Raw genomic sequence first — 22,936 nt, forward strand, 5'->3', positions numbered from 1 at the left:
ATAAATAAAAATGATAAAAAAACAAACAAAAAAACTTTGTTTACTAAAGATAAAAGCATTTAATTTGTTTTTTCTTCCATTGCCACAGTGTCTCTCTTAGGGAGATAATATGCATTGCCTTGTTTATCATGTTCTTGGTTCTCAGCTGTACTGTATGCACCCCAACACACCACACATACAAACACTCACTTTCTCTCACTCTCACGCTCTCTCTCTCTCTCTCTCTCTCTCTCTCTCTCTCTCTCTCTGACTCTGTTCAGTATGGCTCCCTCAGTTAGTTACCGACTCATAAAATTTACACTGATAGCCTGATAGCTCTTCTGCATTTTTTCTCATGAGTGCATGCAACTGTAATTTCACATCAATTTAATGTTGACCTTATAATTTTTCTTCTTATGAATTTCTGCAGTAGATCACTGTTCTACCCACTACACACCAACAGAGGTGCGTGAAGTAACCAAAAACTCTACTCAAGTAAAAGTACTGTTACTTTAAAATAAAAATTGCTCAAGTAGAAATAAAAGTACACATTTAAATTATTACTTTAGTGAAAGTAATAAAGTATATGTTAAAAAGACTACTCAAGTTGTGAGTTTCTTCACTGGAAATCATTTACTAACACAAGGCAACAATTTTTTTCTGTGTCCCTCAAAATAAAATATGAGGCCCTCATAATTTTTATACTGAATTCAAATTACTTTTAAAGATGTTTCTTTCAAGGTTTCAAGGTTTTTAAATGAATTTTACATGAAGTATATATTACTTATTAATAAATAAGGCTGTTATTACACTTAAATTTAATATGTACAATCTTGAACATTTCTCCAGTAATAGTTTGCCTGCACTTTTCTTGGTACAGTTAACTAGACAACTAAAAGCACTTTGGTAGATTTCTGCTAAATGCCATACATGTAGATGCAAATATAATGGAACGACAACAAGAACAACAAGACGAACAACAACAACGAAAGGTTAATAGAGAAATTCTAAAAACATATTTGGATTCAGCATGCAGAAATTCTTACCAACAGCTTTTTCTTTGCTCTGGGTCTTTGTCCTACTTACTTCATGTGTTATGTTTAAGCTACATAAGGTTTTTCATATCGGCTAAACATTGTGTATATGACATAACACACAAGCATCACACTGGATTTGGTAATCATTTTGTGATTAGTGCAGTTTCTGGGAATATTCCAAGCTCTTGCCAAAGGTCACTTACTAGACATTTTACTTTTCATTATATTTACATTGCAATTAGGTGACCAATTAGTCAGACTGGCTGGCTATGTAGCTAGATATGCTTCATTGCCCAGCTAACAAATGCACCTGTATGTGGTCAAAATAAATATCAATTTGTAAAATCAATAATAAACCTTAATTTCTATAACCTCAGAACCTTTAGAATCTTGAAAATATCCCACAACATAGGGCATGCCTTCCTGCACACCCTGAGTTCAGTTCAGCTGCTGCATTTATGTTTCTAGTGCTTGTAGTTTATAGCTACGTAGCTAGCTAGCCATTTTTTTTTCTTAGAATATAATTGATATCTAACCACATTTTACTTTCTTATTACTTTCTTATTTACTTTCTAAGTAATCATGCACATATTAGGAGCACGAGCTGATTTTACAGTTCATGTGATGTGTGAACCTCACAGAAAAGTATATATTGCAAGCTACTTTTCATAAATGTAATAATTTGAGTCCCACGCCAGAAAACGTTCACTGTTCATTATGTAGGTCAACTGAAGCAAAGCAGATCCCACAGTTGACAGCTTTTGGCAAAACATACAAAATGTAAAAAAAAAAAAAAATTTAATGTAGCAGAAGGAATATATATATATATATATATATATATATATATATATATATATATATATATATATATATATATATATATATATTAGAGAGAGAGAAATAGATAGATAGATAGATAGATAGATAGATAGATAGATAGATAGATAGATAGATAGATAGATAGATAGATAGATAGATAGATAGACTTTTTTCAAGAGATATGGCACCTTGCATATCATATCTCTTGTTTGTGAAGTACCTTTTTTGTGAGCTTTTGCTGGTGTTTAGAAAAAAAAATGTTTTAAATTTTGACTGCTATTTTTTATGTGCAATTTACATTTATTTTTTTTACTTCTCTTCATACAGCATAGAATCTCAGAAGACTGCAGCAGTTGTCCTTTGATGACACCTGGGTCGAATGTGTGAAGCTTTACAGATTTGCTGCAACATTTGGCAATGTTTTGTATGTAACTGTAATATTTGTTACAAGCCAGAAGAACATATTACTGTCAACAGGAAGCTGTTTCCTACCAAGGTCCACTGTCCAATGCATTGTAGTAGTTATATTTGATACAATGAATGTAGACAATAAATCAAAGTGGAACTGTTTTAGGCGACATTATATCTATCTATCTATCTATCTATCTATCTATCTATCTATCTATCTATCTATCTATCTATCTATCTATCTATCTATCTATCTATCTATCTATAACAAATATATATATATATATATATATATATATATATATATATATATATATATATATATATATATATATGTTTTGTCCTCTCATTAACTTTATTATTGCTGTTATTAACAAGGTGTTAATAAAATGTTATTACATTGTGTTATTACATTGTTATTGCTATATGTAATTACAATGTGTTATTAAAAGTGTTATTACAATACATAATTACATTGTTATTAAAATGTATTATTACACAGTGTTATTACAATGTGTTATTAGGTGAAGGTAGTTGGAATAAGTAGGTAGAAAAAGCCTATAAATATGCGTATGGCGATAATGTGTTCACACTTTACATGAATACCCATTGCTGGCAATAATGGCAATAATTAGAGTGTTAGGACAGTGTCCCTGATCTGTGAGTTCTTTCTGTGGGCTTATCTGATGAAGAATATTTGTCTATTTGTGAATAAACATGCAGCATTTTTGTGTTGTGTTTTGATGATTCATACCAATGTTTTATAGCACAATTTATAATTGCAGCAAAGGTGCTGATACTAAAAAGGCCACTTTAGTACAATTTATCAGTCCAGGTTAAATGTTTAGATGTTTGATGATCAGTAATTTAGCAACTAAAATGACAACAGCAACATAAAAAGTCTTTACATGGACATGCATATGCACAGCTCTAAATGTAACTGTTTACAGAAGAGCTGTATGGGCCCTGCCTCATTCGACTATTCACTGATCTGATACATTGGACAATGAAATCCACACAGACTGTGTAAAATATGCTTTTATTAATTCCAAATATGTCAGTGTGCTTTTATATTTATTTTTAGCACAATTTCCCTCTAAACAGATTAAAAAGTAAGAAAGAAAAATGATTTGATACAGTAATTTCTGTAATCATCTCTTTAATTTTAATGAATTGATGAATTAAACAAATTTACTTGTCAGACCACTGCTGGTGATGGCATCATCATAATATTCTTTTCTTCACTGACATATTTTGCTGAGAAAGAATTTAAAAAGTTGTATGTTTATGACAATACAGCATTGACTGTGAAAGTACAACATTATTAATTAATAATTCTGTTACAAAGTGACATCTAGTTTAAGGATGTGAAACAGTCATTAGTTGGCTGTCTTTATGGGAAGGCCAGTAATAAAACAGACATTAAATGGAACATTAGTTGTTTTAATCATAAAGGTTCTACTTTTAGCTTGTACAATATGTGAGTTCTTTATTAGCAGAGGACAAAATGCACAGAAATGAAAGTCATTCGTAACTGTGTAATAATCCTTTATTCATTACAACGTTTTCATTCACAAGGCGGTTGTCAAGGCAGGTCAAGGTATCTATTGTGCATATTTATAGGATTCAGTAGTGAATCAATCCTTTAACACTGATGACTTTGTTGTAGGCCTATACAGAGGTGTGCATCTTTATACAAAACAAAACCAGAACAAAACAGAATCTAAATGCTGGCTAACTGTGTATAAAACTGTATAAAAGCATAATAATCTTATGAACATGGTGCTAATATCACCATGGTCATGGGTTTGCTTCCCAGGGAGCACATGCACTGAATACTGATAAATGAGCCCTTGCAACAAATAACATATCAGCCATTTTAAGCTACCGAATTCAACATCATGCATGTAATATATGTATATAAATGGGTTAATATTGTATTTCTATGATGCTTCTATGTTTAAAATGATTTTCAAAAATGTGTTCTGGCAAAAGGGTGAAGCAAGACATTGAACCATTTATGATCTAAACACTGTTTGAGTTTGAAGAGGTCAAATGTCATTTCCTGAGCAAAAGCATTCTCATTCATGAGGTTTTCTTCGACTGAAGCCTTTCCTCTGTGTCTTACAGGTTATCATAGTCTGCAAGTAAAAGAACAAGAATAAATATACCAATTTAGTTTTGCAAATTGATATTTATGTATGTTCCAAATACAGGATGCCTTGCAATGTAACAAAATGAACAGATGATATAATACAGTTAAATTTTTTTTTAAACATAAATTATTGATGCTTTTTAGATTTGGTGATTCCTCAAAGCACACAGATCACATGTCTATAATGTTTTAGATTGGTCAGTATTCTCACAGCACACATTATCATTACACTACAATACATCATGTGTCAGATGATACAGAAAGGCCAGTCTCTCTTTTATTATTAATAAGCAGTGCAGCTGGAATGTGCAAGTAAAGAGAAATAGAAACCTGTTATAATGGGCTCCACCTAAACCACCACTGTATTCTCACCTGTACCACTTAAAGAATCTTGTCCAGGGGAGATGACATCATCATAGTACTCTGCAGTGAGAGCCACGCCAACACATGTAAACAAGTTTTAATGCCAATGAGCAACAAGTCTGACATTATTAATGTGATAATTCTTGTGCTTAGAATTCCTTTATCATTTTAAAAGAAACCAACCTGTTGTAAGATGTGAGTTTGGTCCAACAGTAACAGCATCATCATAGATCTCTACCACATCCTCTATCAAAATGTAAGATAAATACCATCAGACATCAGTGTTGTTGAGTGTTATTAATGTGTTTAAAACTGAGAGTGCAAATTGATGTAAAAATGAACAAAAATAGCTTATATATATGTATCACTGTCAATGTTACAAGACAATGTTATATATGTATCACTGTCAATGTTACAAGACAAAGCTGCACAAGGTTGAAGTTGTATCACTGTTGCAAATTGACAGCAAATTACAGTTACCTATTTGGGCAGTAGTGTGAGTAATGAAATGATTAGTAGAGCCTACATTTTCCAAAAGCAAGGGGGTTTTATTCAAGCATACTTGCTACAGTATCAGGTGTCTGTCCATGTGTGATGTCATTGTAATTATCCTGTGTATTTTCTGTCCCTAGATCACCTAAATCAAATAAAATGAGCTGATGGAGTAATTTCAGTCATCATCTCTTTCATTTCAATGAAGTGAGGAATTAAACAAATTTAATTGACAGACCACTACTGGTGACAGCATCATCATAATACTCAGTCTTTTCTTCACTGACAGATTTTGCTGTAACCGAAAGAAAAGTGAATTTCTTGTAAATTATATTAAGATACATGTTGCATCCAAAGAGAATTGTCTATGAGAACAGTCACCAAAACTCTACAAGGTAACACATCCACAAGGTACCACATCTGGCACCCACAGCACACTGATTAAGGAGTTTTTAAAAAGTACGACAAAACAGAATTGATTGGAAGTATAAGATTATTAAAGAATGCTATGATTTCTATAATTTCTAATATTTCTCTGTGACATGTAATCCCACCCTTACCTGAGAGAAGCTCTTTACCAACATCTTCATAACCAGAATGCTGAGCCTCTGAGTCAATATATTCTGTCAGAAGAGAACAGAGCAATCATGAAACATGCTTGAAACAGAAAATCATGAGCATCTTCCTTCAGGGATAATAATGAGCTGTGAGAAAAACAGAATATTTGTCCAGTTGACTGCCATGTCTCCATACAATACAAATACAAAAATCCAGGGGTGTCACTAGACCCAATTTAATGGAGCATATGCCCCACTGAAATGTTTCCATGCCCCACTATAATCACTGGTAAAAGTCACTGAGCTAAAATTCAGTACAAAATCCATAATGCTTTACATTTTAACCTGTTGAGTAGAACTATACCATATAAGTTCACTACAGAGACTACAGGTCCCATAATGACCCAGTATCTTTCCAAACGTTTGAGCAGCTAATAATAATAGTGATGCCAGTATTTAAAAGCAAGTCAGAAGACAATGATAATTTAAAATCTACTCACTTATAACCATTTCACTTACCAAAAAACACATATTGAACCATTAAAATGAAGGCACTGGTTAAGTTAACAAGGGGGCACTGCTAACTAGATAACACAAGTTCAAGTTCAAGTTCGGTTTTTTCGTCACATACACAGTCATACACAGTATAACTCGCAGTGAAATGGTGGAGAGTGCTCTGTCCAAACTGAGGAAAAGAAAACAGGGGTGCTTAGAGAAATATACATATTCTCTATATGTGAAATATATATATGCAAAGATAAATATATATATATATATATATATATATATATATATATATATATATATATATATTCTATGTATGTACAAAATATATTAACAATGTATAAAAACTTATAAAATGAGAAATATAACCAGTAAACTATTCATTTTGCACATTCGTGTTATTTAGTTAGCATGAACTGGTGATGCAAAAACAAAATCACAATTCACATGTAGTTTTATCTCTCAAAGGAAACATTTCATAAGATTATTTGATGAGAACATGTGAAAATAGTATTAAAGTGAAATGTAAGTTCTTAAATGTAACATGTATTAAATGTAAATTACTTTTCACATGACAGAAGTGAGAGAGCAGGGAACAAGAGTGAGAAGAGAAGAAGAAGAGAGAGAAAGCATGAAAGCAGATGCAGAACAGGTAGAAGTAGTAAGAGAGAGAGTAAAACAGAGCAGGGAAAGGAGCAACAGAAAAGCATATGCACAGTTCTGCCCCTCCTGACTGCCAAACAAAGGGGCTGAGCTATACCCTCCTTCATTCTGTGTGTGTCTCAGTTTAGACAAGAGTCTTGAAGTACCCCTGCACCACACATGCAAATAAAAACACACAAACATGTGCACACACTCTGTGTAACCTTTATCCTCTTAGTCTTTCTGTCTGTCGGAGCCACACGCAGTCACACAAAGATTTAACCCCTTACCTCTTCCTATTGCTCTTTCTATGTATCTCTGCTTCTCTCACACACTCAAACCAACTCAAACAATCATGCACACACTCACCTTATCTCTCTTTCCCCTTCTTGTTCTTTATTTCACTCTCTGTCTCTCTCCCTCACACATACTAACACACTCAAGCATACACTTGAGACAAAAGCCAAAAGGTGTAAGCATACACTTCTACTAAGTGGAGAATTAGAAGAATTACACACTCCAACTTTGCCTAATCAGATACTTCTTAGCAGTATGCCCACAATTACCACTTGCCCGCTCAACTATATAATTCTTTAAATATATTACTTTACATCACATTTACATATTCAGCATGTAAAAAATTGCCTAGAGATAAAAAAACTGGAAAGGCACCAAATTAAACAAGGAAAAGACAGGAGATTACATTTGGCCATTAACAGCAATGACTGACTTGAGCTCAGTTCTCGTCTTGACACTAGAGCCCTGAAGACTAAAGACAAAGTCAGAAATCAGAATGTTGATTCTGATCAGAACTTCAGGTTACATCAAATCATTAAGAAAGAACAACTGTTAACTATCTAAAGAATATATCAAAGGGTAAAGACTTCATGTCTAAGCAGGGCATAGAGAAACTAATACATGCCTTTTTCTCATACATTTACATTTACATTTATGGCATTTAGCAGACGCTCTTATCCAGAGCGACTTGCAAAAGTGCTTTGTCATAGAATATCCTAGTACAGTACAGTAGGCTAGAGTCCAACACACCAATGAAGTATGTCTTGTCCTACAGACAAGATTACTGCACTAGTCTTTATATGGGCCAAGTTTACAATTAAACCATTACAGATTATTTAAAAGGCAGCTGCCAGAAATCTTACCAAAACAAATAAAGTTGAGCACATTGATTCCAGTTTTCACATTCTTACATCCACTACCAATTAATTTCAAAGTTCTTCATTTTTGGTACTTCTATATATAATTATATACAAACAATTGTATATAAATCACTGAATGGCCTAGAACCAAAATACATCTCTGATCTACTGGAAGAGTACAAACCCAATAGGCCAGTCAGGCTAGTCAGCTAATACTGCCTAGAATCAGAACCAAATATGGTGAGGCAACTTTTAGACATTATGATGCTAAAAGCAATCACAACCTTCTTGATGTTAGATATACCCCAAATATCATTGTTTTTAAGTCTAAATTGACAATGTTCTTGTTTTCTTGTGCCTTTATCTTTTATCTTCTAATTTGACTCTACTTTAACTCTACTTCTATTTTTTTGAAAAGCCCTTTCTGAGGTGAAAGATCTCAGCCTTTATTATTTAAAACTTTTTTTCCCCACTCAATGTTTCTATAAATTTGAGCAAAGTACTTTGAATTCCTATTGTGCATGAAAGGTACTACATATTAAAACTTGCCTTGCCTTATAGTAATAAGGCAGACATTTATCATGATACTGTTCAGATCTCTTAATGTAGTGAGCAGCAAGATGTGAAATGTCATAAGGTATGAAAAGAGTTTGATACAGTCACACAGCTTCAAAATAACAAATATAACACACAAGCCCTCTCATTTTTCTCTCACTCTGTATTTTTTATTTTTTTTTAAATCTCTGTCATACACACTAGGAATGCCTGCAATATGACCCTTCCATATTACTCACCCTTTTGAGCTGAGATGGGAGTTCTTTCATTAGTGATTCTGTGGTCAATCTCCTCATAGATTACTTCAGGTAAAGTCTTATGCCTTCTCTTAGAGAGTACTGGGTGTGAAGACAGGAGGAAACATGGTTCCAGCAAATTAATGACAGACTGAAGGATTATAAGATGTCTATGATATAAGATGTCTGAAACTGTGGATTATATGTGAATGTGCCCTACCTTTCCTGAGTACTCTGTTCTGGTAAACCAGCCCAGAGAGAAGCACTAAGGCCAGGAAGAGCAGCACTCCCAGTACCAGCAGGTTGAGCTGGTTGAGGTAGAGGTCGACTGGTTGTTATCATCTCAGATTTACCAACTGGAAATTGCAAAAGAGAAACTGTATAAACAGTATTTTTCATTTGAACATTTTAGAAAAATGAGGGAGAGGAATGAAAAGAGGACCTGAGATGGAGTTGGTGGTTACTTTGCTTGTAATAACAGGAGTCAGGGAGATGTCTAGAAATAGAGAACTAAATCAGTTAGGTGGACACAGAACTCACACACACATACAAAATCAAAGCCATAATTAGCTCTATTTTCTAATTGACCCTAGCAAGTATATGTCTGTTATATCATTTAAATTACATTTCTTTCTAGACATTTTTGATATTATTATTATTATTGTTGTTGTTATTGATGTTGACACACATAATGATGATAATGATTTACCTGCAAAATCCAGCATTTCTCAGGTTATTAAAAAAATGTATCATTGTCACTGATGTACATTGTCATGGACCAAATGTCAATATTTAATTTTAAGGTTGGCAGTTCTGGTAAGCCAAAAAGCTATTCATGAATAATGAAGCTGTGGATGACATTTATATTTGCTCATTTTTTGATCAGATTTGACTGTATACTAATGTTACCTCAATGTATAAGGACGTGTATTTTCAGGGCTATACATTAGTTAGGAGGGAAGAACTTAATTAATAGGTTCTTCTCATTTCTTTAACTGTTATCTCACTTCTTTGCACCTCTTCCTCATGACTTAACTCCTCCCTCTGGGGATGTGACAAAGAGATGCAAGGATGAGATGTGAGGACAGAGGACTCAGTGACAAAACGTCCACCCAATGAGAGTCCTTGCTTACAGCAACATTAATAATTGATGATGTGCTGCACAGGTGTATCCCTCATCACCAGGTTCAACACCCAGAGATGCATAACAAGGTGTAATTAGACTACAAACTAAAAAAACATCAAAACATTGCAAGCACAATTTCTATTTTTCAACTACTGAATTTGTCAAGGTAGTTATTTATTGAATCCAAAACCCTGTCTGAGGTATCCTCTGACCTGCACAAGTGACGCCAGCATCCTCTTTGTGGGAGCAATCAGTGTGGTTCTTCAGTGAATAACTGCAGTCCCACAGGTGAATCTCATCCCCTCTACACTCCACTCTGTTCAACCAGATCACCCCTTCACCAGCACCAAAGGTAGCACTCCCATTAGCACTCAGTGCCTTCCCACAGCCCAGCTGCCTGCAGACCACCTCAGCATCCCTGATGTCCCACTGATCATCACAGATGGAGCCCCACACAGCATTATGATAAACCTCCAGCCTTCCAGAGCAGCTTCCCTCTGGTCCACTCAGCCTGAGAGGCAGGTGAACTACACCACAGACATATGACATGAGGAGAAAATACTGCACAGGACAGTTAGGGTAGTAACATAACTGTCTTGGTTCAGCAGATACCACATTTCGTGACAGCTTTGACTGCGTGAAGTATTGATGTTGAGTTAAAATTTACAATTAAATTAAAATTTAAATTTACAAAATTTACAATTAAAATTTACAATGACTAGATTAGGATATTGGAAGAACATTGATTAATGCTCTCATTAATTAACGCATCCTTACCTGAGCACTGTCTTTGATGGGGAAATTATGAGCATTTCACATGTTTTTGTAAATGTTTCTGCTCTTCTGTGAGTATGGTAAGATAATTTATGATTGCAGATTTAACACTCATGAGCATTTAATTATTAACTTCTCAGCTACTTGATATCTGCAAGAATCTTTACATGCAGGGAGAATCTGCCTACCTGAACAGGTAATGTGAGCCACCTCCTTGCCATTATCACACTTATTGTGCCCCCAGGGGTCAGATGGGCAGTGCCATAGAGTGGAGTCATGTTTCCTACATTTCACCTGATCCAGCCAGTTAGGAGATGATTCCAATTTTGCTCTGGATGTGGACTCACTACCTGTTCTTCCACAGTTCAGCTCTTGACAGATCAAATTTACTGTTTCCTCATTCATCCCATTCACACACACATTTCCCCAGGTTCCATTGTAGAACACTTCCAGATTCCCTTCACACCCCTTAGTGAGTCTGATTTCTTTAAAATCTGCTGAGAAAAAGATGTGTAGGCAAAGTGAGAGCTTACTTTTCGCCTACCATATATACACAGTTGCTATCATTGTCTGTTAATAACTGTTAATTACTGGTTTGTATGTTGCTTACACCCATATGAAACTCAGATTTGCTAATATAATAAAATGTAAATAGCTAAAACCAAAATAAAATGAGTGTTACTACACTGCATACAGTTTTGTGCTATCTTCTTTCAGAATGACCATTTATCATTCTTGTGTGCTTAAATTTCATAAACCTTTAGATTTGACTTTTGTCTTTGAACTGAACATTTGGCAATTCTTGATCCAGGTTTGAAAATTCTGTCTACTTATGTGTCTTACTTACATTCTTAGTGATCACTAAACAGTTTAATTAACAAAATGACAAACAGCTGCAGTGAGCACACTTCACCTGAGCACACGACCCCTACGTCCTCCTTGTGTCTGCAGTCATGCTTTCCCCCAGACTGATACCTGCAGTTCCACAGGGACGTCTCCCTCCCCTCACACTGCACCTCATTCAGCCATATGGGTCCGGTTCCTGGACCAAACCAGGCTGGTACGTGGGCACTGAGGGCCACTCCACACTGAAGCTGCCTGCACACCACCTGGGCATCCTCAATATCCCATGAGTCATCACACACTGTCCCCCATGAGCCGTTGAGGAAAACCTCCAGCCTTCCTGCACAATCTCCACCAGAACCAACCAGTCTGATAGAGCTGTGGGCTGAGTTAAACACACACACACACACACACACACACACACACACACACACACACACACACACACACACACACACACACACACACACTGTGTGTAGATATGCAGTTACACCTTAGATGTCCAAGATAGTCAACTCTGTTATTTTGTTAATACATGGAAATGTACCTTTAACAAACTCCAGGTTCATAAATCATAAATCATCACACAAAAATGGTAATTTTAGAGGAGATTGTTTAAGAATGTTAAATACAACACATACCAGAGCAGGTGATTGACAGCTGTTCCCTAGAGCTGCAGGAGAGGTTGAGGAGATTTGCACTGCTGCAGTTCCCCAGATGACCTTCACTCCCAGAACAATTGAAACCTATCACACAGATGTGGCTGTGTTGTTCAGGACTGGATGGAGAGGAGCTGGAGAAGTTCAGCACAGAGCCACAGCCCAGCTGTCTGCACACCACAGAGGCTTCAGATACACTCCAGGAGTCAAGGAGAACTCTCCTCCAGCCCAGGCTAAAGTAAACCTCCACCTGCCCCTCACACTCACTCCCTCCAGACAACTGCACTCGGCCCTCATGAAAGGCCTGAGAGGAAACTGAAACAGAAAGATGCATAAAAATATGGGTATATAGCTATATACTTATGTGTATATTTTTTTCTGAGAATGCAGTAGATATAATCTAATGTTTACTTTCGCAGATTGCCAGAGGAGGGCATTTTCCCATAAAATTTATTTTTAAGTAATGTGGTATAAAAATGCTCACTGCTGCAGATGACTCCAACATCTTGTTTATGAGAGCATGCTGCTCGACTCCATGATGAGATGGGACATTCTGACAGGTGTGTCTCATTCCCATGACAGTCAAACACATCAGCCCGGATGTGATCACTTCCCTCCCCAAACCAGTCCACCCCCAACACAGCCACAGCACTCCCACACTTCAGCTGCCCACAGAGGACACTGGCAGCTCTCATATCCCAGCTATCACCACAAACTGAGCCCCAGTCACTGAGGTACAGGAGCTCCACTCGACCAGAACAGGAGTCCCAGCCGTTCACAAGACGTGCAGCTGTGTAACCTGTAAAACACAAAACTGATTACAGGTATGTAAACAGAACAAGCACAATTGTTGTCATAGTATCTCATAGTTACAATAGTTCAAAGATAAAGATAATATTTAACCTGAGCATATTAGTCCCACATCACGGTAATGGGAGCAGTTCTTTTTGACTAAAGATGTTGGACATGAGTAAATATCAGATTCGTTGCCTCTACACTGAAGCTCCTCTGTCCACAACTGGCCCTCCCCTCTGCCAAAAGCAGCTGCTCCCAGCACCTCAACAGGAAGCCCACAGCCCAGCTCTCTACACACAACCTCTGCATCCTGCTGGTCAAAGTCAGCATCACACACTGTGGACCAGGTCTTCCCATGAAGCACCTCTACTCTCCCAGAGCACAGGTGAGGACCATCTTTAAGTCTGGGCATTTTGTGACCTATGTGTGAAGTAACATCATTAATACCATGGTTATTATTGTCTGATCTATATTCTGTCGGTAGTGAGTCTAGAATTAAGACTAAATCAGATACATCTAGAAGAACACTCAAGTTAACAAATCATAAAATTAATTATATAAAAAGTAAAATGATAAACACTGACAGTATATTTTGTATCTTGTGCTCTTAACAGACTATTGATTACCATTAAGCATTATTGAAATGTACCTGAGCAGATTAATTCAGCATCGTCCAAATGACTACATCTATGTTTACCCCAGCCCAATGATCCACAGTTTTTCAGTGTAGACTCTGAGCCACTGCAGGTGAGTTGACTCATCCAAATTGGTCCAGATCCTGCTGTGTCACTTACAGTAGCACTCAGTATCCCTCCACAGCCCAGCTGTCTACAAACCACTACTGCAGCTATTACACTTGAACCCTCAACACACACTGTTCCCCACTGTCCTCTGTGAAGAACCTCCACTCGCCCAGCACAGCGAGTACCACCATCCACCAGCCTCACACTGTCTGTGTATGACCAAGAATGAAAATAGATAATGACAAAGAGGTCCCGACAGAGACAGATCATCATGTACAATTTATTTTTAACACAGAAAATGTTTTATGTAAAATGTGAAATCAGTTTTAAAAAACACAACTCTTACCAGCACACACCAGTCCCACATCACTGTCATGAGAACAGTCATGTTTGACTGTAGAAGATGTTGGACAGGCGTAAATATCCGATTCGTTGCCTCTACACTGAAGTTCCTCTGTCCACAACTGGCCCTCCCCTCTGCCAAAAGCAGCTGCTCCTAGCACCTCCACAGGAGGCCCACAGCCCAGCTCTCTACACACAACCTCTGCATCCTGCTGGTCAAAGTCAGCATCACACACTGTTGTCCAGGTCTTCCCATTAATCACCTCGACTCTCCCAGCACAGTGAGGACCACCAACCAGCCTCACTCCTAAAATATTAGTATGGGGAATAGAGACCATGGAACACATTCTAGTGACAGAGAAACTACTTACATTATTGATTTTATAATATTGCACTAGTTAATGCATGGTTCTTCATTAATTACAGCAAAAAAGGAAATATATTATTAGAAAATAGATTTTGTTGGTGGTCTAATAAGTGACAAAGGATAATTTAATTTTCTTTACAAATGTTGAAGAAAGAAAGCACAGCTGTTCTATCTGAAAAAGGAACTGCACAAGAATTGTTAAAAACTGATCTATCATGCATGTCACATTCATAGGTTCATGTCCATAGAGGCTTCTAATGATAATGATGCCATGCTTTCCTTTTATTAAACAAATATACAACTGAGATGCACAAAATTTGTAATGTCATAACTGGTATAATAAAGTCTGAAGGTTGGCAAATATGAAGAAATGCCAGTCGAGGTAAATATATCCATTCTAAAGATTAGTATAATTTACCTGAGCAGATAACTCCTGCATGTTGACAGTCACTAACCCTTCCACTTGAACCACAGTTCTTCAGTGTAGACTCTGATCCACTACAGGCCACTTTATTCATCCAGATTGGTCCTGATCCTGGTCCAAAGTGAGCATTACCCACTGCATCTACAGCCTCCCCACAGTCCAGCTCTCTACACACCACTGCAGCATCTCTCATATCCCAGTCATCATCACACACTGTTCCCCACTGTCCTCTATGAAGAACCTCCACTCTCCCAGCACAGCGACTGCTACCATCCACCAGCCTCACCATGTCTATATGTCATGGAGAGAGAGAGAGAGAGAGAGAGAGAGAGAGAGAGAGAGAGAGAGAGAGAGAGAGAGAGAGAGAGAGAGAGAGAGAGAGAGTGATTAAGTTGGGGGGGGGACGACACATAAACGTAATTGTCATGATTGTCATTATTGTTAGACACAGGCCACCAGATGGAGGCCTCAGACACTTGCCACATCCACCACCAGTGCTCACCTGCTCCGCAATACTGGCTGGTTCTCATGGTTCGTAACACAGCAGACCAATTAACTGTTTGGGACTCCTTAACTGTATTATTTAAACTCGCTTGTTTTATTCTGAAGTCTTGCCACTTTTCTCTGTCTGCATTTCTGAGCTGTTTATCTGATGCATTTGGCTCTTTTTGTTTCTGACCCTCCTTTTTTAATGGTTTGTTATCTTAGCCATTTGTATTTTGGCACTGCTGCCTGATATCGAATAATTCCCTGGTTTTCTGCCTCTCTACTTGTTAAGACTACATGTATTGTTGCTCTGTGTTCTTTAACTATTTCCACAGCAAAAAATTTGTAAATTAATCATAATACTTCTCCAGCTTCAGCATCACCATTACAAAAAGAAAATGCTAAAATGATATATAATTCATATATAGATAAAATTCTATAACAAAATGGGTTTAAATTATAAATAACATACATGATTAGTGTCAGAAAAATACAAGATTAAATATGAATGATGCATTTCTTACCAGCACACACCAGTCCGACATCATTGTCATGGGAGCAGTCATGTTTGAGAGTATATGATTTTGGACAGAGGTGAATCTGGGATTCGTTGCCTCTACACTGAAGCTCCTTTGTCCACACCTGGCCCTCACCTCTGCCAAAAGCAGCTGTTCCCAGCACCTCCACAGGAGCCCCACAGCCCAGCTCTCTACACACAACCTCTGCATCCTGCTGGTCAAAGTCAGCATCACACACTGTGGCCCAGGTCTTCCCATGAAGCACCTCTACTCTCCCAGAGCAACGAGGACCACCAACCAATCTGACCCCTAAATTATTAACTTGAAAGAACAAAGAAAATTTTGTGATTCCTAATAATTATTATTCACATGTTGAAATCTGAGTGTATTTGCTGGACCATTAAAGTCTCAACCCTTAAACGTCATGGAAAATTTTGAGTTGGAGGTGGGAAGAATACAGTAATATGCATTATATTTTTAGATTCATAAATGACAAAGGCAAAGAAATTAATAAATGTTCAGTAGTAAACTGTATTATTTGAGTTTTATATTGAGATTTAGAGCATCTTACCTGAGCAGATGACTCCAGCATTTTTGGTTTGATTACAGTCATGTTTACCCCAACCTGCTGATGTACAGGTCTTCAGTGTAGACTCTGATCCACTACAGTCCACATCATCCATTCAGATTGGTCCTGATCCTGGTCCAAAGTGAGAATTACCCAGTACAGCCTCCCCACAGCCCAGCTCTCTACACACCACTGCAGCATCTCTCATATCCCAGTCATCATCACACACTGTTCCCCACTGTCCTCTATGAAGAACCTCCACTCTCCCAGAACAGTGTCCACCACCGTCCACCAGCCTTACACTGTCTGTGCAAAATGAAAATTAGGAAGAAAGAAAGAGGCAGAGAGGTATGGAAACAAATCAGTAGAAAAAGCTTCAGCATCACCATTACAAAGAGAAAATGCTAAAATGATATATAATTCATATATAGATAAAATTCTATAACAGAATGGGTTTAAATTATAAATAACATACTGATTAGTGATTAGTGTCAGAAAAATACAAGATTAAATATGAATGATGCATTTCTTACCAGCACACACCAGTCCCACATCATTGTCATGGGAGCAGTCATGTTTGAGAGTATATGATTTTGGACAGAGGTGAATCTGGGATTCGTTGCCTCTACACTGAAGCTCCTTTGTCCACACCTGGCCCTCCCCTCTGCCAAAAGCAGCTGCTCCCAGCACCTCCACAGGAAGCCCACAGCCCAGCTCTCTACACACAACCTCTGCATCCTGCTGGTCAAAGTCAGCATCACACACTGTGGTCCACGTCTTCCCATGAAGCACCTCCACTCTACCAGTGCAGCGAAGACCACCAACCAGCCTAACTCCTAAAACATTAGTATGGGAAATAGAGACACATATAACTTATTGTGATGACCAAGTAATGTTTAAATAGATTAATATTAAGGTAATGCTCTAATTAATGCTTGGTTCATGTGGTTTTCTTTAATGTCATAAAATATCAGTAAAAACCTTTATGTACAAAATACTGCCAACATATAAGACATGACAAACACAAATAGTCAGAAAAGTTTAAGAAATTTAATACATATAAAAACACCCAAATTTGCCAAAGACATTTTAAAGTAGAGCCATAGTGACTAATACTATATTAGGTTGTGAATTACAATCAGTATAGATGTCATATGCAGACGTAGTGCAGTTTACCTGAGCAGATAACTCCAGCATTTTTAGTTTGATTACAGTTATGTTTACCCCAACCTGCTGATCTACAGTTCTTCAGTGTAGACTCTGATCCACTACAGTCCACATCATCCATCCAGATTAATCCTGATCCTTGTCCAAAGTGAGAATTAACCAGTACATCTACAGCGTCCCCACAGCCCAGCTCTCTACACACCACTGCAGCATCTCTCATATCCCAGTCATCATCGCACACTGTTCCCCACTGTCCTCTGTGAAGAACTTCTACTCTCCCAGCACAGTGAGTACTACCATCCACCAGTCTCACACTGTCTGTGGAAGACAGAATGAATAGAGTGAAGACAATCTATTCTAAATGTGAAAGTGTTGTACACTAACATACATGATTAGTGTCAGAAAAATACAAGATTAAATATGAATGATGCATTTCTTACCAGCACACACCAGTCCGACATCATTGTCATGGGAGCAGTCATGTTTGAGAGTATATGATTTTGGACAGAGGTGAATCTGGGATTCGTTGCCTCTACACTGAAGCTCCTCTGTCCACACCTGGCCCTCCCCTCTGCCAAAAGCAGCTGCTCCCAGCATCTCCACAGGAGGCCCACAGCCCAGCTCTCTACACACAACCTCTGCATCCTGCTGGTCAAAGTCAGCATCACACACTGTGGCCCAGGTTTTCCCACGAAGCACCTCTACCCTCCCAGAGCAGCGAGGACCACTGACCAGCCTCACTCCTAAAATATTAGTACAAGGAATAGAGACAAATGTAACTTAATGTAATGACTAAGAAATGCTAAAACAGATTTCACAAAACCATGTTAACTTTTGATTCATTTTAACTATGTTTTTATTCCTTTTCTTCATGACTTTCTTTTTCATTTATTCTTTTTTGGTTGTTTTGTTTTGTTTCTCTCTCTCCCTCAGCTGGTTCCAACCCTTTGAGAGGAGTCTCACTGCAGAGCATGCATGATAGTAATCCTATTCCACAGACAACAGACTGGTATACCAGTGGGTTTATAAACCTCCACAAACCAAATCCATTTGTGATTTGTGCCATAATATTGTAACAGCTTAAAACAGCTGAGAAATTGTAGCAAAAATCATTAAATTCTGTAAACTGACAAACTTTATACTACGTCAATGGCAATGTGCAAAGTTTGCAATGACAGTTTGTGATCTCAGTTCCCTAAGTGGCCCTGTCTGACTCCACTCCCTCCTGTTGCAAGTATTGTTCAAGATTTGTTTAATAATGACAACAAGTTATCACCAACACAAGTCAGTCAACAAAAATTAAGAGGAGTTATCCTGCTGGCAGTGAAAAGAGAAAGAAGAAAAAAGAGGATGAGGAGAAAAAGCATTACTAGTGAGTGGGGCAGATAATACCAATTAAATACAATTATTAATAACTAATTCCTGCAAGTCTAGCCTTAAATGAGGGAGAGACACACTTGAATAACATCCACTAGAATTACATTTCATTTGTTTACCTTGACATTTAATATTAGCTAACCTAGCTTGCAAAGCATCTTAGTGTGCCCAGCTCAGTTTTCCATGACATTAGTCAGAGTCAGTAGTTGACAGCTAGTTGACTCAGTAGTGTAGCTAGCCTACCAGGCTGTCAGAACGTAGAAGCTAGTAGTAACACTTCATAACCTGTCAACTTGTTCTTGGGCATTGATACTGAGATAAACGACAGTCTCTGCAATTTCTAGAGTAGGTAATGTTTTACCTGTAGTTTTACAGAGCATAGGTAATGGAGTGATTTGGAGGGGGGAATTAGATCATTTGAACATTAGTTTTTCACTAGTTAACTGATGAAATCTGTGTCTAACTGAACTAAATGTCAAGCTATGAATGCTAACTTATGAACTTTAGATGGAAAGAAGCTTGTAAAATTGTACTCTGAATTACTGAGGTGTATTGTTATACATTATTGTGCTATATGTGCAGTGAGGTTTGTGTATTTTATTGTATTTCCCATATCTGTTGTGGTTTTAATATAATGAAGACTATAGACTTTCATTAAAATGTTGTTATTTATATTTATATTTTGAAAATAATAGTACTGTTTTGAAATAAAAACTTTTGAAATAAAAAGTTAACATTTTGCAATTTCTTGTTGGTGTCAGATTATTTATAAGATAATGGCGATGAACACTGGTTGGAGAGGCCTCTATGAATTTTTGCTTAGGGCCCCAATAGACGTTAGAATCGCCACGGCATAGAAATCTGCATACATACATCGGGGATAAAAGCTGGCGTTAAATAGCAAACGTTGTGACAAGCTGTGACGTCTTTCTCGCCTCCCCGCAAAACTTCTGGTGTGAAATATTTAATGTGCCAACGTGATTCAAAACAAAACAAAAGTAATCGAACACACTGCTTTCTCTACTATGTTGGTTTAACGTGGTGAAGAAAGAAATCCATAAATCGATAAATACATTGCTTTTATGGTCCCCATTTATTCACATTTATGCATGGTTTTGTTTATTGATTGATTTAGATTTATTTTTTTTAATTTCATCCTCCATTGGAACTGTTGAAAATGACCACGTCGATATTTTTGCATGTTGTAAAAATGCATTAGTTATACTTCAAATATACTAAATATTAAATTTGTGTATATAATATATTGTATGTTGTGTGTGACATTAAATAATATATAATCTATAAATAGTCAAATATGATATTTTCAGTCCAACTGTATTGAAACTTATGGAAGCAAACGATATAATTAAGACATTTCTGTCCCTACTGTACTTTTATAAAAGTTATTCAGAAGTCAGAACGTAAAGTCAACTCAATTTAGGTCAGCTAAGTTTAAACCAAACAAAGAGGTTCATATACTCATGTGTATTATTAAATGAAAACAGGAGTAATATGAATGAATGAACAGAAAAAAATCAAGCTGTTATGGAAAGGATCAATTACATGCGTTCTGTTACGTAAAATTCCACGTGTTTTGATAAAGTGGAAGATTGAGTAATATCATCATAGATATAATAATAATGATAATACATAAAACCTACAAATATATGAAATACATAATAAAATTATGCAGCTATATTACTACTACCAACACCACCAACACCACTACTACAACTACTATTACTACTACTACTATTACTACTACTACTACTACTACTACTACTGCTACTACTACTACTACTAATAATAATAATAATAATTTTACGAAGCTGACATCTATGTTTGTTGAGGACACATAACCACACACCAGCAAGCAAATACGAACACTATCACTTAAGTTACATGAAATGAAACCACCTGTTATACTTTGAGAAGGCAGATTGTTTTAGTCTGTTAAAACTGTAAATTTGGAAGCAATTGTCTGTGGAAATGCTACATCTTTCAAAATACTATACCACAGTGACAGTTATGAACATAATTTACTTGCTCTGGTCATATTTGCTGATGATCATGTGAAAATGTGAAGCTTAAAATTTGAGTCCTCTTACCCTAAGACCAAGACAATTAATTTATGGTCTCATATACTACAACACTACATATGGAAACAAACTCCTTTACCAGTTGTATGGAATCTTCAGGTCATTCCAAATTGTGGATTGTTATGTACTTTGCACAAATAATAAACTACTTTATATTATTAATTATACACCTTTGTGTTTTTTAAAATAGACTCTAAATGTATATATTCTAACCTAGCATAATTACTATATAGTGTATTATACACATACTACAGAAATGGACAAATACATCAGATTGCAAATATTATAACATCAACATAGTCTTTCAATAGTTATTTTGTTCCCTAGTGTGATCAAAAAATAATACTATAGTAATAACACAATATACATATTAGATACATATAATGTTCCATGATACATTCTTCTGTATTTTATTTAATGTTACTGTTCACTATCAGATAATAGTAAACCTTGAAAGAGATTAACACAAGAAAAGATTAGATAGTTCCCTGGCCTAATATAATCCCCAAACAAAGTTTGACTCCATTTTCCTCAGTAATTTTGTATCTCCATTTCATCTAATATTGTTTCTTCTAAAGACTTTTTTCATCATTTAGCATTTGTTTTTTTGATAGATAAATAAATAAATAAGATAGTTGGCAAAAAGATTTTAGGAAGTGTGATGTTTAAAATGTGAAATGTATGTTACAATTAAACAAAGTTTTAAAGTGGACCACTGAAAAAATTAATTACATTTGAGAATGAGAATTAGTACGGTTTACCTGAGCAGATCATTCCAGCATCTTTATCATGATTACATTCAAGTCGTCTCAAAATTTTAGGAGCTCCACATGTTTCCCATGTAGGCTCTGATCCAGTACACATCCTTTGATCCATCCAGATTGGTCCTGATCCTGGTCCAAAGTGAGCATTACCCAGTACATCTACAGCCTCCCCACAGCCCAGCTCTCTACATACCACTGCAGCATTTTTCATATCCCAGTGAGCATCACACAGTGTTCCCCACTGTCCTCTATAAAAAATCTCCACTCTCCCAGCACAGGAGCGACCACCATCCACCAGTCTCACACTGTCTGCATACCAAATAGAAGATACCAGATGGAGATAGAAAAAGAGAGACAGAGAGACAGAGATAGAGGAAAAGAGAAATAAAAAGACCATATTAACTGTACATGAGTTATGTATGGCTATGTATGCCTGCCTGTCTATTCTGTCCCTTCTTTTATGTGTAGCTACAGATTTAAAAATGTCAAGGAATAACTAAATTACAATAGTGGTAAGATATAAGCAAACACATTAACAATAATAATAATAATAATAATAATAATAATAATAATAATAATATGATTATGTGCTCAAATGTGTTTTTGACATGAGGACTTACCAGCAGTAGTGAGTGTGACTGTGGACATCAGAAGAATTAAAGTCAGACAGCTGTCCATCTTCCTCTGCCCTGCACACACTCTTTGTTAAACGCAGCAGGCAATAAACTCAGCAGGCAACACAATTTTTAACTCCACTACCACAAAGAGACTGAAGACACTGGGTCCGCCTAGCCCCCTATAAAGAGAGAGAGAGAGAGAGAGAGAGAGAGAGAGAGAGAGAGAGAGAGAGAGAGAGAGAGAGAGAGAGAGAGTTTCTAACAGCCACCAATCACAATCACTATTACCTTATTAGACAGAGAAGTATAATCATCAAACATCTTCAGGGACAAATCAAAAAGGTATTTTTAAAAATTTCTCCA

At 36.7% G+C, this 22,936-nt stretch overlaps 1 pseudogene across 1 annotated transcript; it reads right to left on the reverse strand.

Annotated features, from left to right (window-relative positions):
* Positions 1-3,774: 3,774 nt before the first annotated feature.
* Positions 3,775-22,706, reverse strand: LOC145659879 (scavenger receptor cysteine-rich type 1 protein M130-like; annotated as a pseudogene). The gene is made up of 25 exons (XR_014126031.1): positions 22,577-22,706; positions 21,954-22,265; positions 18,157-18,459; positions 17,726-18,034; positions 17,083-17,385; positions 16,553-16,855; positions 15,988-16,290; positions 14,191-14,493; positions 13,751-14,053; positions 13,210-13,521; positions 12,791-13,105; positions 12,289-12,621; positions 11,718-12,032; positions 10,993-11,298; positions 10,808-10,873; positions 10,243-10,557; positions 9,347-9,400; positions 9,125-9,260; positions 8,908-9,006; positions 5,814-5,876; positions 5,492-5,548; positions 5,324-5,398; positions 4,945-5,007; positions 4,771-4,821; positions 3,775-4,384 (listed from the first exon to the last, which is right to left on the reverse strand). The product of XR_014126031.1 is annotated as a scavenger receptor cysteine-rich type 1 protein M130-like (transcript).
* Between the last annotated feature and the right edge of the window lie 230 nt (positions 22,707-22,936).

This window comes from Electrophorus electricus, chromosome 11 (assembly GCF_041902795.1).
Source record: "Electrophorus electricus isolate QZ-2024a chromosome 11, ASM4190279v1, whole genome shotgun sequence".
Classification (NCBI taxonomy): Eukaryota; Metazoa; Chordata; class Actinopteri; order Gymnotiformes; family Gymnotidae; genus Electrophorus; species Electrophorus electricus.